This window comes from Pongo abelii, chromosome 4 (assembly GCF_028885655.2).
Source record: "Pongo abelii isolate AG06213 chromosome 4, NHGRI_mPonAbe1-v2.0_pri, whole genome shotgun sequence".
Classification (NCBI taxonomy): domain Eukaryota; kingdom Metazoa; phylum Chordata; class Mammalia; order Primates; family Hominidae; genus Pongo; species Pongo abelii.
In genome coordinates this window covers 103,762,016-103,775,639 of record NC_071989.2, presented here as the reverse complement: position 1 = coordinate 103,775,639, position 13,624 = coordinate 103,762,016, and the positions used below count along the sequence as shown (strand labels likewise).

The 13,624-nt window shown below is 38.2% G+C and overlaps 1 protein-coding gene and 1 pseudogene across 1 annotated transcript in view; one reads left to right on the top strand and one right to left on the bottom strand.

The window, feature by feature from the left end:
* The window catches only part of CAST (calpastatin), a 799,019-nt gene that overhangs the window by 774,077 nt on the left and 11,318 nt on the right, over positions 1-13,624 (bottom strand). The window lies entirely within an intron of this gene.
* Positions 12,879-13,360, top strand: LOC100461233 (fatty acid-binding protein 5-like; annotated as a pseudogene).

The following is a 13,624-nucleotide window of genomic DNA, read 5'->3' as shown; positions in this document are numbered from 1 at the left end:
TCACTGCAGCCTTGAACTCCTGGGCTCAAGTGATCCTCCTGCCTCTGTCTCCTAAGTAGCTAAGACTACAGGTGCAGGCCACTATGCCCAGCTAATTTTAAAAATTTTGTTTAGAAATGGGGTCTTGCAATGTTGCCCAGGTTGGTCTCAAACTCCTGGCCTCAAGGGAACCTCCCTCCTTGAACTCCCAAAGTGCTGGGATTACGGGATGTGAGCCACTATGTCTGGCCTTCAGCCATATAGGTAATTATAAATTTTTTAGAAACCACTTTAAAAAAAAGAAACAGATAAAATTGGCTTTAATAATGCTCTTTATCTCAGTATATTCAAAATATCATTCAACATGTAATCAATATAAAAGCATTAATATTTTATGAATAAAAATATTCAACATGTAATCAGTATAAAAACATTAATATTTTGATACTATCTCTATTTTTCAAACTAGGTGTTCAATGTCTGATTTACATTTGACACAAGACATCTTGATTCAAACTAGCCACATTTCAAGTACTCAGTACTTGTATCTAATTACTACTGTTTTGGGTAGTGCAGTGTCATACCAGTGCTGGACATTGTTCCAAAGACACTCTATTTTGGTGAGAAGCTCACTTCTGTATCTCTGCCTCTGCTGCCAAAAAATATATATTATTGATTATTATTTGTTGGGAATGTCTAATTGTCAACAACAAAGTGTAGAATCTACTTGGATTTCTCAGAGAGTTTCAGTATCAGACCTTTGATTAATACCAATGCTATTTCCCTATAGTAGATTTGGTCTTCCAGTGACTTTTTCTTGTCTGGCTGAGTCATTCCTATTGAATTTTAGGTCACTTACTGTGAGCTTCGCAGGATAATTAGAGTATCACTGTTAATCAACAACTTGAAAAGTACCCCATGCTTTTAAAAAGTAGATGAAAATACTAACTGACCTAAAAGGCAAAAGTAAAATTTAAGGTAAATAAATTTTACTTTATTTTCTCCAAAAATTACCTACTTTCATCCATCAATCATGTTCCATGCCTCTCAAACCTCACACTAAGACAAACACCTCAAGCCTCAACAAGCAGTGAAAAGTAGGTCAAATTTTTAAACACTACTCTGTTTTCCAATAAATTCAACAAATAATTCTTGAATACTTTCCACAGACCAGGAGCTGTACTTAGTGTTGAGGATTCCTGCCTTGATGGTTTAATTTCAAAGATTTCATCAGGTTAGCCCATTATCAGAGACTCTGGAATGTATGTTGGGGCAGGAGTATAGGTTTGTATTCTAGGGTACTTTTTCCTATAAAGCCTTCCCCCAAGATCTACATTTTTAAATGAGCCCATGTTTACCCCTCCAAATCTATTCTGTCTGCAAGACAAAACCTGCTGAAATATATTATATACCACTTTTGGTGTATGTTGTAAATTAAAAATCAGCACGTTTATTTGTAAAAGAAAATATTCAAGCAAATTAGAAGTCTGAAAAGAAAATGCTCCCCCCTCTCGACATAGGCATGGGCAAGGACTTCATGTCTAAAACACAAAAAGCAATGGCAACAAAAGCCAAAATTGACAAATGGGATCTAATTAAACTAAAGAGCTTCTGCACAGCAAAGGAAACTACCATCAGAGTGAACAGGCAACCTACAAAATGGGAGAAAATTTTCGCAACCTACTCATCTGACAAAGGGCTAATATCCAGAATCTACAATGAACTCCAACAAATTTACAAGAAAAAACAAACAACCCCATCAAAAAGTGGGCGAAGGACATGAACAGACACTTCTCAAAAGAAGACATTGATGCAGCCAAAAAACACATGAAAAAATGCTCACCATCACTGGCCATCAGAGAAATGCAAATCAAAACCACAATGAGATACCATCTCACACCAGTTAGAATGGCAATCATTAAAAAGTCAGGAAACAACAGGTGCTGGAGAGGATATGGAGAAATAGGAACACTTTTACACTGTTGGTGGGACTGTAAACTAGTTCAACCCTTGTGGAAGTCAGTGTGGCGATTCCTCAGGGATCTAGAACTAGAAATTCCATTTGACCCAGCCATCCCATTACTGGGTATATACCCAAAGGACTATAAATCATGCTGCTATAAAGACACATGCACACGTATGTTTATTGCAGCATTATTCACAATAGCAAAGACTTGGAACCAACCCAAATGTCCAACAATGATAGACTGGATTAAGAAAATGTGGCACATATACACCATGGAATACTATGCAGCCATAAAAAATGATGAGTTCATGTCCTTTGTAGGGACATGGATGAAATTGGAAATCATCATTCTCAGTAAACTATCGCAAGAACAAAAAACCAAACACCGCATATTCTCACTCATAGGTGGGAATTGAACAATGAGAACACATGGACACAGGAAGGGGAACATCACACTTTGGGGACTGTTGTGGCGTGGGGGGAGGGGGGAGGGATAGCATTGGGAGATATACCTAATGCTAGATGACGAGTTGGTGGGTGCAGCGCACCAGCATGGCACATGTATACATATGTAACTTACCTGCACGTTGCGCACATGTACCATAGAGCCTAAAGTATAATAATAATAATAGTAACAAAAAAAAGAAAAAAATAATAAATAAATAAATAAATAAATAAAATAGAAAATGCTCCCCCCTCTCTTAATGCATTATCCCCAGGTGCACCCCTTAGAGGTGACCACTGTTGAAGTATTATTCCAAAACCTCCAAGCATATATAAATATGTACACACATATGAATACACATGCAAATTTTGAAACAATATTTTTAAAATAACGTGATTATGAAGAAAATTCAAATAATACAGAAGCACATAAAAATGGAATAATCTGTATTCACATACAATATTTGATGGAGTATTTTAAAGTAACACGATTATGGACAAAATGCAAACTGTAAAATGCAAAGTGAAATTTTTCCCTACCCCACATTCCCATAACCCAAAAGTAATAAAAAATGTCCATAGTTGTTTCTTTGTGTGTGTGTGGATCTTTTGTGAATTTTTCTACAAATATATATAGACTATGCCTAACAGAGTTATGAAATATGCTTTCAAATACTTTTTATTGTGAAATCTAATATATGCATAGGTAAGTGTACAAAACAACAAAGTGAGTCCTCTTGCAACAACCACTCAGGTTAAAAAGCAGAGTACTGCCAGCCCTTTTCAGGACTTCTAATCACTACCCACTCTCACCCTCTCTCTCAAAGGTTTCCAGTATCCTGACTTTTAGAGTCATCAACTTGTTATTGTTCTTGTTAATTTTATTGCCTAAGCACACATCATTAAGCACTATAACTTTGCCTGTTATTAGAGTTTAAGTAAATAGAACCATACCATATGTATTTTCTTGGGTCTGGCTGCTTTTACTTACAAAATTTGTTTATTTTTAACTTAATACATCTTGGGCATCTTAGCAAACATATATAGAATTGCCTCATTCTTTCATTTTCATGGTATAGAACTGAACAAATTTCCAAACGAATAATCAAATTATTTTCACACTTTTTGATCATTATAAATAATGTTGTAAAAAATATCTTGGGCATTTGTCTTTATAAATTAATTTTTTTTAAACTTAAAAAGTAATCCTACTGCTAACGTAAAATTAGGTGGAATATCAATTATTTCAGAATTCTGAATGAAAGAACCTTTATCTTTAAAAATCTATAAATGTCAAATGTAAAATATGTTGAGATCATAGTCTGGATATGAAGCAAAATTTGGTACAATTTGCACCCAAAGCCAGCCAAGTCCTAATGTGAATGATACCATTAATTGACAATGAACACACACTCTGCGAGGCACTATTCTCTGCATTTTACATGCCCAACAACCCATTAAGTTAGGCCCTAGAATTACTACCAATTTACAGATAAGAAAACAGGCCTGGAGATGATAAGTCACTTGGCCAACATCACACAGTGGTTAAGAGTAATATCTTTAACCCTTAAGTTTGTATACATCCTTGGGGACCCTAAATAAAGCAACAGCACAAGAGAGTTTCCTCTGTGGTGATAGAACAGTTCTATATTTTTATTGTACTAGTGGTTACACAAATCTATACATGGAATAAAATTGCATATAACTACACACACACACACACACACACACACACACATACAATTGAATGCAAGTAAAAAATGGTGAAAATGGAATCAGGTCTGTAGTTAACAGTATTGGACCTTGGATCCCAGAGGGGAGTGATAAAAAATAGTATTGGACTGATGTTAACTTCCTGATTTTGATACTGCCTTACAGTTTGATTACATATTATACTGTATTACATCTTATATGTAATACAGTAAAATGCTTATTTTATATTTTATATTACATATAAAATGTATTACATCTTATATATAATACAGTATAATATGTAATCGAACTGTAATGCAATATCAAAACCATGGGTTTGCATGGGTGGTGAGCACAGGGAAAGGGAGATGCCTGACATGCCTTCTCTGGGAGTTGAGTGAAGGATACATGGAAATTATGTATTATTTTTCCAACTTCTTGTTAATCTATAATTATTTCCAAATAAAATGCTTTTTTTTCTTTCAAATGGAGTCTCGCTCTGTTGCCAGGCTGGAGTGCAGTGGTTGACGTCGGCTCACCGCAACCTCCACCTCCCGGGTTCAAGTGATTGTCCTGCCTCAGCCTCCTGAGTAGCTGGGACTACCAGCGCATGCCACCATGCCCAGCTAATTTTTTGTATTTTTAGTAGAGATGGGGTCTCACTATGTTGGCCAAGAAGGTCTCGATCTCTTGACCTCATGATCCGCCTGCCTCGGCCTGCCAAAGTGCTGGGATTACAGGCGTGAGCCACTGCGCCGGGCCACAAAATGCTTTTTAAGGGATAGGTGGTTTCCAGATCAGCTTTGGCATCAGTTGGGAACTTGGAAATGCAAAACCTCAGGTCCCACCTCAGACCTACTAAATTAGAATCTGCATTTTAACAAGAACCTCAGACGATTCATACACACATTAAATTTTAGAGCACTGTTATACAGAAATAAAAGTGATATTCAAGTATTTCTCATCCTGTCACAAAACAAAAAAAGTTTCTTCATTTTAGGGGCAGAAGTTATTCTGGAGGCCCAGAGCCTGCTCATTGGTGTACAACCAGTTCAGTCACACAGGATACGTGGTCAGAAGACTCCTTTACCCCATGAGGTTTAATATTCTATCTTGAAATTCTTAATAATTTTATTTTTGAGTTTGTGTTTTATAAGTGAAATCCAATGAGACAACAGAGTACACACAGGGTGCTTGGAGCCTCAGCTCACCAACCAGCCCACTTCCCTGCTTTGCTGGGGTGGGGTTCTCAGCTGCCCACTTCCCTGTACCCTTGTACTTTGGGTCCCGTAGGCCTCTTCTAGCCTGTCCTCACCAACAATTTTTGCTGACCTCCAGCCTCAGCAGGAGGTTGTGTTGCTCCCTGTGACATCTCAGGGTGAGGCATGGTGGCAGCTATTCCTGTCTCAGACTGGCAGCACCATGGCATGTTCATGGGTATTGGTGGGCAGGAGGGAGTCTCTTACCTGCCTCTGATCTAGCACATTTGGCATAGAGGTGGCACTACTCTTGGGGGTCCCCAGCCACCATGGGGTTGCACGGGTGGTGGGCACAGGGAAAGGGAGATGCCTGACATGCCTTCTCTGCCACCTGCCAGGGAATGGGTTGGGCAAGTGGATGGCAGTAGGAGAACTTAACAGTGGGTGATGTGAGGGCTTAGTCACAGAGCAAGGCCCTATGTGAATCTGCATTCATCCTGCAGGTATTTCCATGCCTAAGAATGTGCAACATTAAATAGCAAATAAAAACACCATGATAGGTTGAGGGTCATATTTTAATTTTCTTGCTTTTTAAATAGGAAGCTCCACATTTTCATTTTGCGCTGGGCCTCACAAGTGATGTAGCCAGTGCTACAGAGGCCATTGGGAATCAAAAGATGAACTTTCAGGCTGTATTTGGCAGATGCATGGGCCCAGTGGTGAACTCTAATGGGTACCAAAAGCAGCATTCATTAGAAGATGGCCTCCAGGAACCCTTCAGCAACAAAAGGTTTGTTCATCCCCCTTTTATTAAAGGAGACTTTCAATCACAGAAAATATAAGCCAGCACCAAGAACTATAAGCACAGATCTCCCAATTCTTTGTATATCTGCCAGTACCTAGGTATACTTCCGTATTTTCTATATATGTCTACAAAGAAAGTAATCAGCGTAACACTTCTACTTTTATTTTTATTTTTTTGCTGTTTGTTTGTTTGTTTCGAGATGGAGTCTCACTCTATTGCCCAGGCTAGAGTGCGATGGCGTGACCTTGGCTCACGGCAACCTCCGCCTTCCGGGTTCAAGCGATTCTCCTGCCTCAGTCTCCCAAGTAGCTGGGATTACAGGTGCCCACCACCATGCCTGGCTAATTTTTATATTTTTAATAGAGACAGGACTTTACCATGTTGGTCAGGCTGGTCGCAAACTCCTGACCTAAGGTGATCCACCCATCTCAGCGTCCCAAAGTGCTGGGATAACAGGTGTGAGCCACCATGCCTGGCCACACATCTACTTTTAAAAATTAAAATTCCTATGCAGCTTTAAATATAGAAAAAACATGGGACTTTGGAATAAGTCTTAGATGAGGGAGAGAAAGCATTTAGGTTATAGGGAATATGTTCATACTTTTATATGTATAGATCTTCTTAAATTAATCCATACAATAAGTACTCATTGAGCCCTCCCAAAAAGATCACTAGTAAACTTAAACTAATTCTCTCTGAAGCATTTTTGAGATCCTGTACTTTTTCCAAAAATAATTTTTAAATCCTGCCTTTTTCAACTCTTCCCCATAATTTATTGATAACTAAAAAAATTATATTCAGAAATAACACACATATTTATTGTTCATACTCTTGTTTCTCTATCCTGGGCAGTGTCAATCTTTCTTTTACTTATATCCTCTATCCTGAACTGATAATGTTACTTAGCATATGTCATGTGTAACCGAAGAGAAGGCAAAAGCTTAAAAGTTATTTTGTCTAGGAAGGTGTTCTCAGTGAGTTTGTTTAATAGGATAAATGCAAATTTTTATCTGTAGCATGACCCCAATTTTAATCTCATGCATTTATATATATATAATTGTGGCTGGGATGAATTGGTATATAAAGTTCTTAGTGATGGTTGTTTTAGGGTGTGAAATTGTAGGTGATTTTAGTTTTCTTTTTTCTATTTCTCTGTATTTTCCCAGTTTGTCTGCAGTGAATATTACAGGGGACGTTAGCAACATTACATGATAGAGCCCTAATGCATCTGATACTCATCATTCTTTAATATGAGCCACTTGGATTTTTTTCAGAAATGTACTTTGCTCTTTTGGATACTGCCACCAGTTCACTGACAGGAGTGATGAAGCTGAGTGTGAATTTCCCACATTTAAGGAGTGTTAATTCATTTAGTAGCATAATTAAGTCACCATCTGATAACCCAAGAGTCAGTGCAACTCATCAGACTTCAAATGCCCAATTAATTTACTCTTCTGTGCTACATCAGCATATGTATCCTGATTTTGTTAAGTGTACCATGAAGGTTTTTTTTAAAAATATTACGTTGTAGGACAGTGATTTCCATATAATATTGTAGAACAGTGGGTCTAGGAAGCCTAAAAACTCCTTGTTATAGTTTCAATTGAAAAATTGCTTATCCAATTGCAACAAAAGCAAAAATTGACAAATAGGATCTAATTAAATTAAAGAGCTTCTACACAGGAAAAGACACTATCAATAGAGTAAACAGACAACCAACAGAATGGGAGAAAATGTTTGCAAACTATGCATCTGACAAAGGTCTAATATCCAGCATCTAAAAGAAACAAACAAATTTACAAGAAAAAAAAAAACCACATAAAAAAGTGAGCAAAGGAAATGAACAGATACTTTTCAAAAGAAGACATACATGTCACCAACAAGCATATGAAAAAAAGTTCAACATCACTGATCATTAGAAAGATGCAAATCAAAACCACAATGAGGTATCATCTCACACCAGTCAGAATGGCTATAATTAAAAAGTCAAAACATAACAGATGCTGGTGAGGTTGCAGAGAAAGAGGGACACATATACACTGTTGGTAAAAGTGTAAATTAGTTCACTCATTGTGGAAAGCAGTGTGGAGATTCCTCAAAGAGCTAGAAACAGAACTACCAGTCAACCTAGCAATCCCATTACTGAGTATATACCCAAAAAAATATAAATCATTCTATCATAAAGACACATGCACACGTGTGTTCATGCAGCACTATTCACAATAGTAAAGACATGGAATCACCCTAAATGTCCATCAGTGGTAGACTGGATAAAGAAAATGTGGTCCATATACACCATAGAATACTATGCAGCCATAAAAAAATAACAAGATCCTGTCCTTTGCAGGAACATGGATGGAGCTGGGGGACTCCAGCAAACTAATGCAGGAACAGAAAACCAAATACCACCTGTTCTCACTTAGAAGCGGGAGATAAATGATGAGAACACATGGACACATAGAGGGGAACGACAGATACTGGGTCCTTCCTGAGAGTGTAGGGTGCGAGGTTGGAGAGGATCAGGAAAAACAGATAATGAGAACTAGGCTTAATACCTGGGTGATGAAATAACCTGCACAACAAACCCCCATGACGTGAGTTTACCTATTTAACAAACCTGCACATGTACCCCTGAACTTAAAGTTAAAAAAAAAGAAAAATCACTTATCTTATAATCATGGGAGAATCTACCATAATAAAATGTGCACAGTATATACTTACTAATTGTAACTGTTAACATGTCCTACTTTCAAGAGCTTTCAAATAACTTCTGTTTTCCCATAGTATTTTTCAGATAGAACTTAGGCTATTAAATGAAAGGACAGGAAGCATAAGCACAGTGTGAATTTCCCCAAAAATACATGTGGCGCAACTTAATTGACAATGGAAAGGTATTAAGAGGTAGAGCCTTTAGAAGGTGATTAAGGTAGGAGGGCAGAGTCCTCATGGATGGGATTAGAGACCTTACAAGATGGCTTGAGGTAGTGGGTTTGTTTTCTTCTGCCCTTTTGCACAGACGCTGCAAGAAAATGTCATCTGTAGAAAAAGCCCTCACCAAACACTGAATCTGCCAGAGCTTCCTAGCCTCCACAACTGTCAGAAATACATTCCTATTGTTTATAAGTTGCCCAGTCTGTGGCATTAATATTTTGTTATAGCAGCAGAAATGTATTAAGAAAGTCCTCAAAATACGGCAGCTATTATTAGTGTATCTACTTAATCTAGACACATAAATATTAATCATGTTAAAAAATATCCAAAAGACAACAGCTAACATCATCATCATGCTATTGTCATTTTACAGAAAAGAAAACTAAGGCACAGAGAGGTTAAATAACTTGCCCAAGGTCATACATTAGTAAGTGATAGGGCAGGGGTCAGAATTGAGGAAATATGGCAGCCAAATACACCAACTGGAAAACAGGGAATGAGAAAAAACATCTGCCAACTGAATGATCAAATTAAATATTTATTCAGTGCAGTTGTGCAAAATGAAACCTTCCTCAAGAAGCTGAACGTAATATAATCTCACAGTGATTAAAAACACACTTGAGTAAGAAACAATCTTCTCCCTTAAAAAGCTGACAATTTAGTGACAGTTAAGGTAGAAGATGGGATTTAAAAATTAGGTAATCCAGTGTGTATCCTGGATGTCAAAACAAATAAATAAATAATAAGCAAGAGATAGGAGTGTATGTTCTTTAAAGTACTTTCCATATCTGGAAGATTCTACAACTCTCTTTGCTTTAAGTTTTGCCATGAAAAGTTAGAAAAATTTCAAAAGCCAGCTATATACATGAACCACAAGCACAGGGATTCATTCAAATGAATCAGGAATAACCTCTGGTTTGGTATTATAATTCTGCAAACTTCAGAACTTTGTCTGAATATGAACACCAAATCAGCAAACTCTGATTCCCCATTGCTAACACAGAACTAGTTTATATCATATTCATTTGTGCACTTGCTTTGAGTCCAGTCTCTAGAAATGCTCCATCTTACCTAAGTATCAACAAAGGCAGGAAAAACCTTGTCCAAAAATATTTTTAAGTGGTTGATGTGGGCAGATGGAAACAATGGAATACTAGATCTACAGAATAGCTGGTGGAGAATCTGGATTTTGATTGTTTGTATTTGATGGGATTTTCATATTACTTTTAAAAGTAAGTCATAAGCACCAGCCTGAATTAGAGGGGGAGGACTCTCTAGGGACTCCTCCTGTGTTTTGAGAAATGTGCTTGGGAGCACAGTGCACCTTATCCCCAGAAAGGAAAAGTGCCCTTGAAGATTACAAGCAACAATTTCTATCTCGCCTCCAACATGACCAGAATAGGGTGGAGCCACAAGATTTGACTCCCCCGGCTATCGTCAGGGGACCAATTACTATATTCACGGCTAACTTAATGGGATCCTGAGTAACATCATTAAGGGCACAGTAGGCAATAAATGATTATAAAAGAACCTTGTGAAATTCCCTAGGTAGACCATGCCTGGTCTAGCTCCCTTATCTAATACCATCTGTGGATGCATAGATGACTTGGAAATGGAAATTGTGTAACTAATAACTTCTAATTGAAAGAAATTTTAACTTAAGTCTATTTATACTGCTCACTGCATGTTATATCTTAGTTCACACCTAGGGAATCTAAACTAGTTATTGCCAACCTCTCTGGAACCCCGAAGCTCAACCATCATTAAATTTCACAACACTTACTTGTACTATGTGAAAGAGTATTTTAAAAATTCAGTTGAAGGGTAATAGTTTTTGTTAGGAGAATTTTGCAACCTTTTGAGAAATGAGTCAGGGTGCCAAACAGAGTGGGCTTGTTTTTAAAATGCAGATTCTTGTCCACTCCCCAGACCTAATAAATCAAAACCTCTGAGGGCTGGGGCCCAGGGACCTAAATTTTAACAAGCTCCCCAGGTGATTCTTATGTGCACTAAAGTTTGAGAATGTCTGCCCTAGGGTATCGCCAACCCAAAGATAAAATCACTTGTTACTACCAAATGTTATAAAATGTTGCACTGCTAGCACTACTTTAATTGGCTATAGGAAACCAGCACTTCTTAGCATTAGAAAAATTTCCATCACAATTTGACTTTCTCATACTTAGGGGTGTGACTTTATATGCAGTGATGCTGAAGAAATCTGGCCTATCCTGTAAAGGCTGCTGGTAATAGGCTCCCCTTCTGCCCATGCATGCCACTGGTACCATGACTGGTATGTCCCTAATGTAATCACTTCCTCCTCCTTCGTGGCATGCTCTGCTCTCTCCTCATGTCTAAAGTAAGGACAACTGTTATGCCATGTGCAACTGCTGAAAATTGTTTTTAAAAAAGTAAGGACAATGTTAATTTTGTATAACTCATAAAAACCAGTACACCTTTCCCTTATCAATATTTCAAAATGTATATTTCTTATATTGTTCTTTCATTATATTTACAACAGCTTGTCCTTATGGTTGTAAACCATAAGGGGTTGACCCTTAACAAACTTTGTTTTTAAATAATATTCATAAGCTTATCAGAGCTAAGAAAATGACAAAAACAAAGCAAAGGATGAAACTGGCTTCAGTAGCACAAGAGAAAGGCCATCCTCTCAAGATATGTGAAGCTATCCCCTCAAGCACTCAATAATTCTTCCACCAAATCCAAATGTAACAAGTCATATCTTAGGCTGGAAATGTTTTGCCTTTTGCAGAATATCAGAAGCCAGAAAGCTTGGAAAACTATTCAAGAGTTCATAACACAAGTATCTTTTTTAAGAGAAGTTACCTTGCTTGTTTGTTTTTCAGGAAGAAATAATAGCCGGTACAAACACTTGATGAAAACAACATTTATCTCTCTATTGAATTTCCACAGAAACTGGAAATTGGAGCATACCTCTTAAAATAAAAAGTTCAGTTGCTGAGGCACTAGAAATCAACTGCTTTCAAAAAAAAAATTCTCCCAATCAGACACCATTCAGCCTAGGTCTATTAGCGTCACTTCTCAAAAGGCAGAAATCTTAAGTGGGATGAATCATAACAGCTGGTTCCCACCAACTGACACTCCACCAGACAGGAAGCTGGTTATCAATGGGTGGTAAGGTGTCACCACTGTCCAGGCAGCTTGGTCAGAGTGATGGGGCCTATAAGAGGTAGTAGCTCCCTGGAAAGCCCCTTAAGGGAATGTCTGCAGATGATATCTCAGTGGATGGTTTTTGGTTTGGGTGGGTGAGTGGGTGGGTGGGTGGGTGTATGTGTGCGTGCAAATTTTTGCATTTTGACTTTGATGCAGAGAAACTCAAATGCTATAGTGTACAGGGGTCTTTTTTCTATCCAGGGAAAGGCTACAAGAAGTATAGCTACAACCTTTCTGAGTCAATATATAAACTGAATGAACATTGAAGATAAAATTGTTGAGAAATAATCCATTTGCTTGGATAAGAAGACTGAAAAGGAAACTGATTAGGGTGCTTGAGAGAATTTGTTTCTTTCTTGAAGAGATGTTCTAAAGTTAATTATACTATAAAGCTACAATAATCATGACAGTGGGTACTGATGAAAGCAGAGACACATAGATCAATGTAGCATAGAGTGAAGAAATAGATCCATACAAATACTGTAGTCAACTGATTTTTTACTTAGGTGCAAACACAGTTCAATGGAAAAAACGATTGTCTTTTTAACAAATAGTACTAACCCAAATGCCAAAAAATCACCCTAGACATGTATCTCACACCTTATACAAAAAACCTGGCTCAATATCCTACCCCCACCCCTGAGCCAGACCCTGCTCTGCTCGCACACCCATGCTGGCCACCATTCAGCAGCTGGGAGGACAACAGCGTCAAGTGGACAGCAAATGCTTTGATGAATACACGATGGAACTAGGAATGGGAATAGTTCTGTGAAAAATGCATGCAATGGCCCGACGAGATTGTAACATCTCTTGTGACAGCAAAAACCATCATAAACACTGAGAGCACTCTGAAACCAACACAGTTCTCTTGTACCCTGGCGGAGAAGTTTGAAGAAACTACAGCTAATAGCAGAAAAACACAGACTGTCCACAACTTCATACATGGCACATTGGTTCAACATCAGGAATAGAAAGGAAAGGAAAGCACAGTAACAAGAAAGTTAAAAAATGGGAAATTAATGGTGGACCGCATCCTGAACAATGTCACCTGTACTCAGGTCTACAAAAAAGTAGAATAAAAATTCTATCATCACTTTGGAAAGTAATTAGCTGAGAGAATGAACAAGCTCAGTTCAACAAGCAAACCTCCATAAGTATCTTTTTTTTTTTTTTTTTTTTTTTTGAGACGGAGTCTCGCTGTTGCCCAGGCTGGAGTGCGGTGGCGCGATCTCGGCTCACTGCAGGCTCCGCCCCCCGGGGTTCACGCCATTCTCCTGCCTCAGCCTCCCGAGTAGCTGGGACTACAGGCGCCCGCCACCTCGCCCGGCTAATTTTTTGTATTTTTAGTAGAGACGGGGTTTCACCGTGTTAGCCAGGATGGTCTCGATCTCCTGACCTCGTGATCCGCCCGCCTCG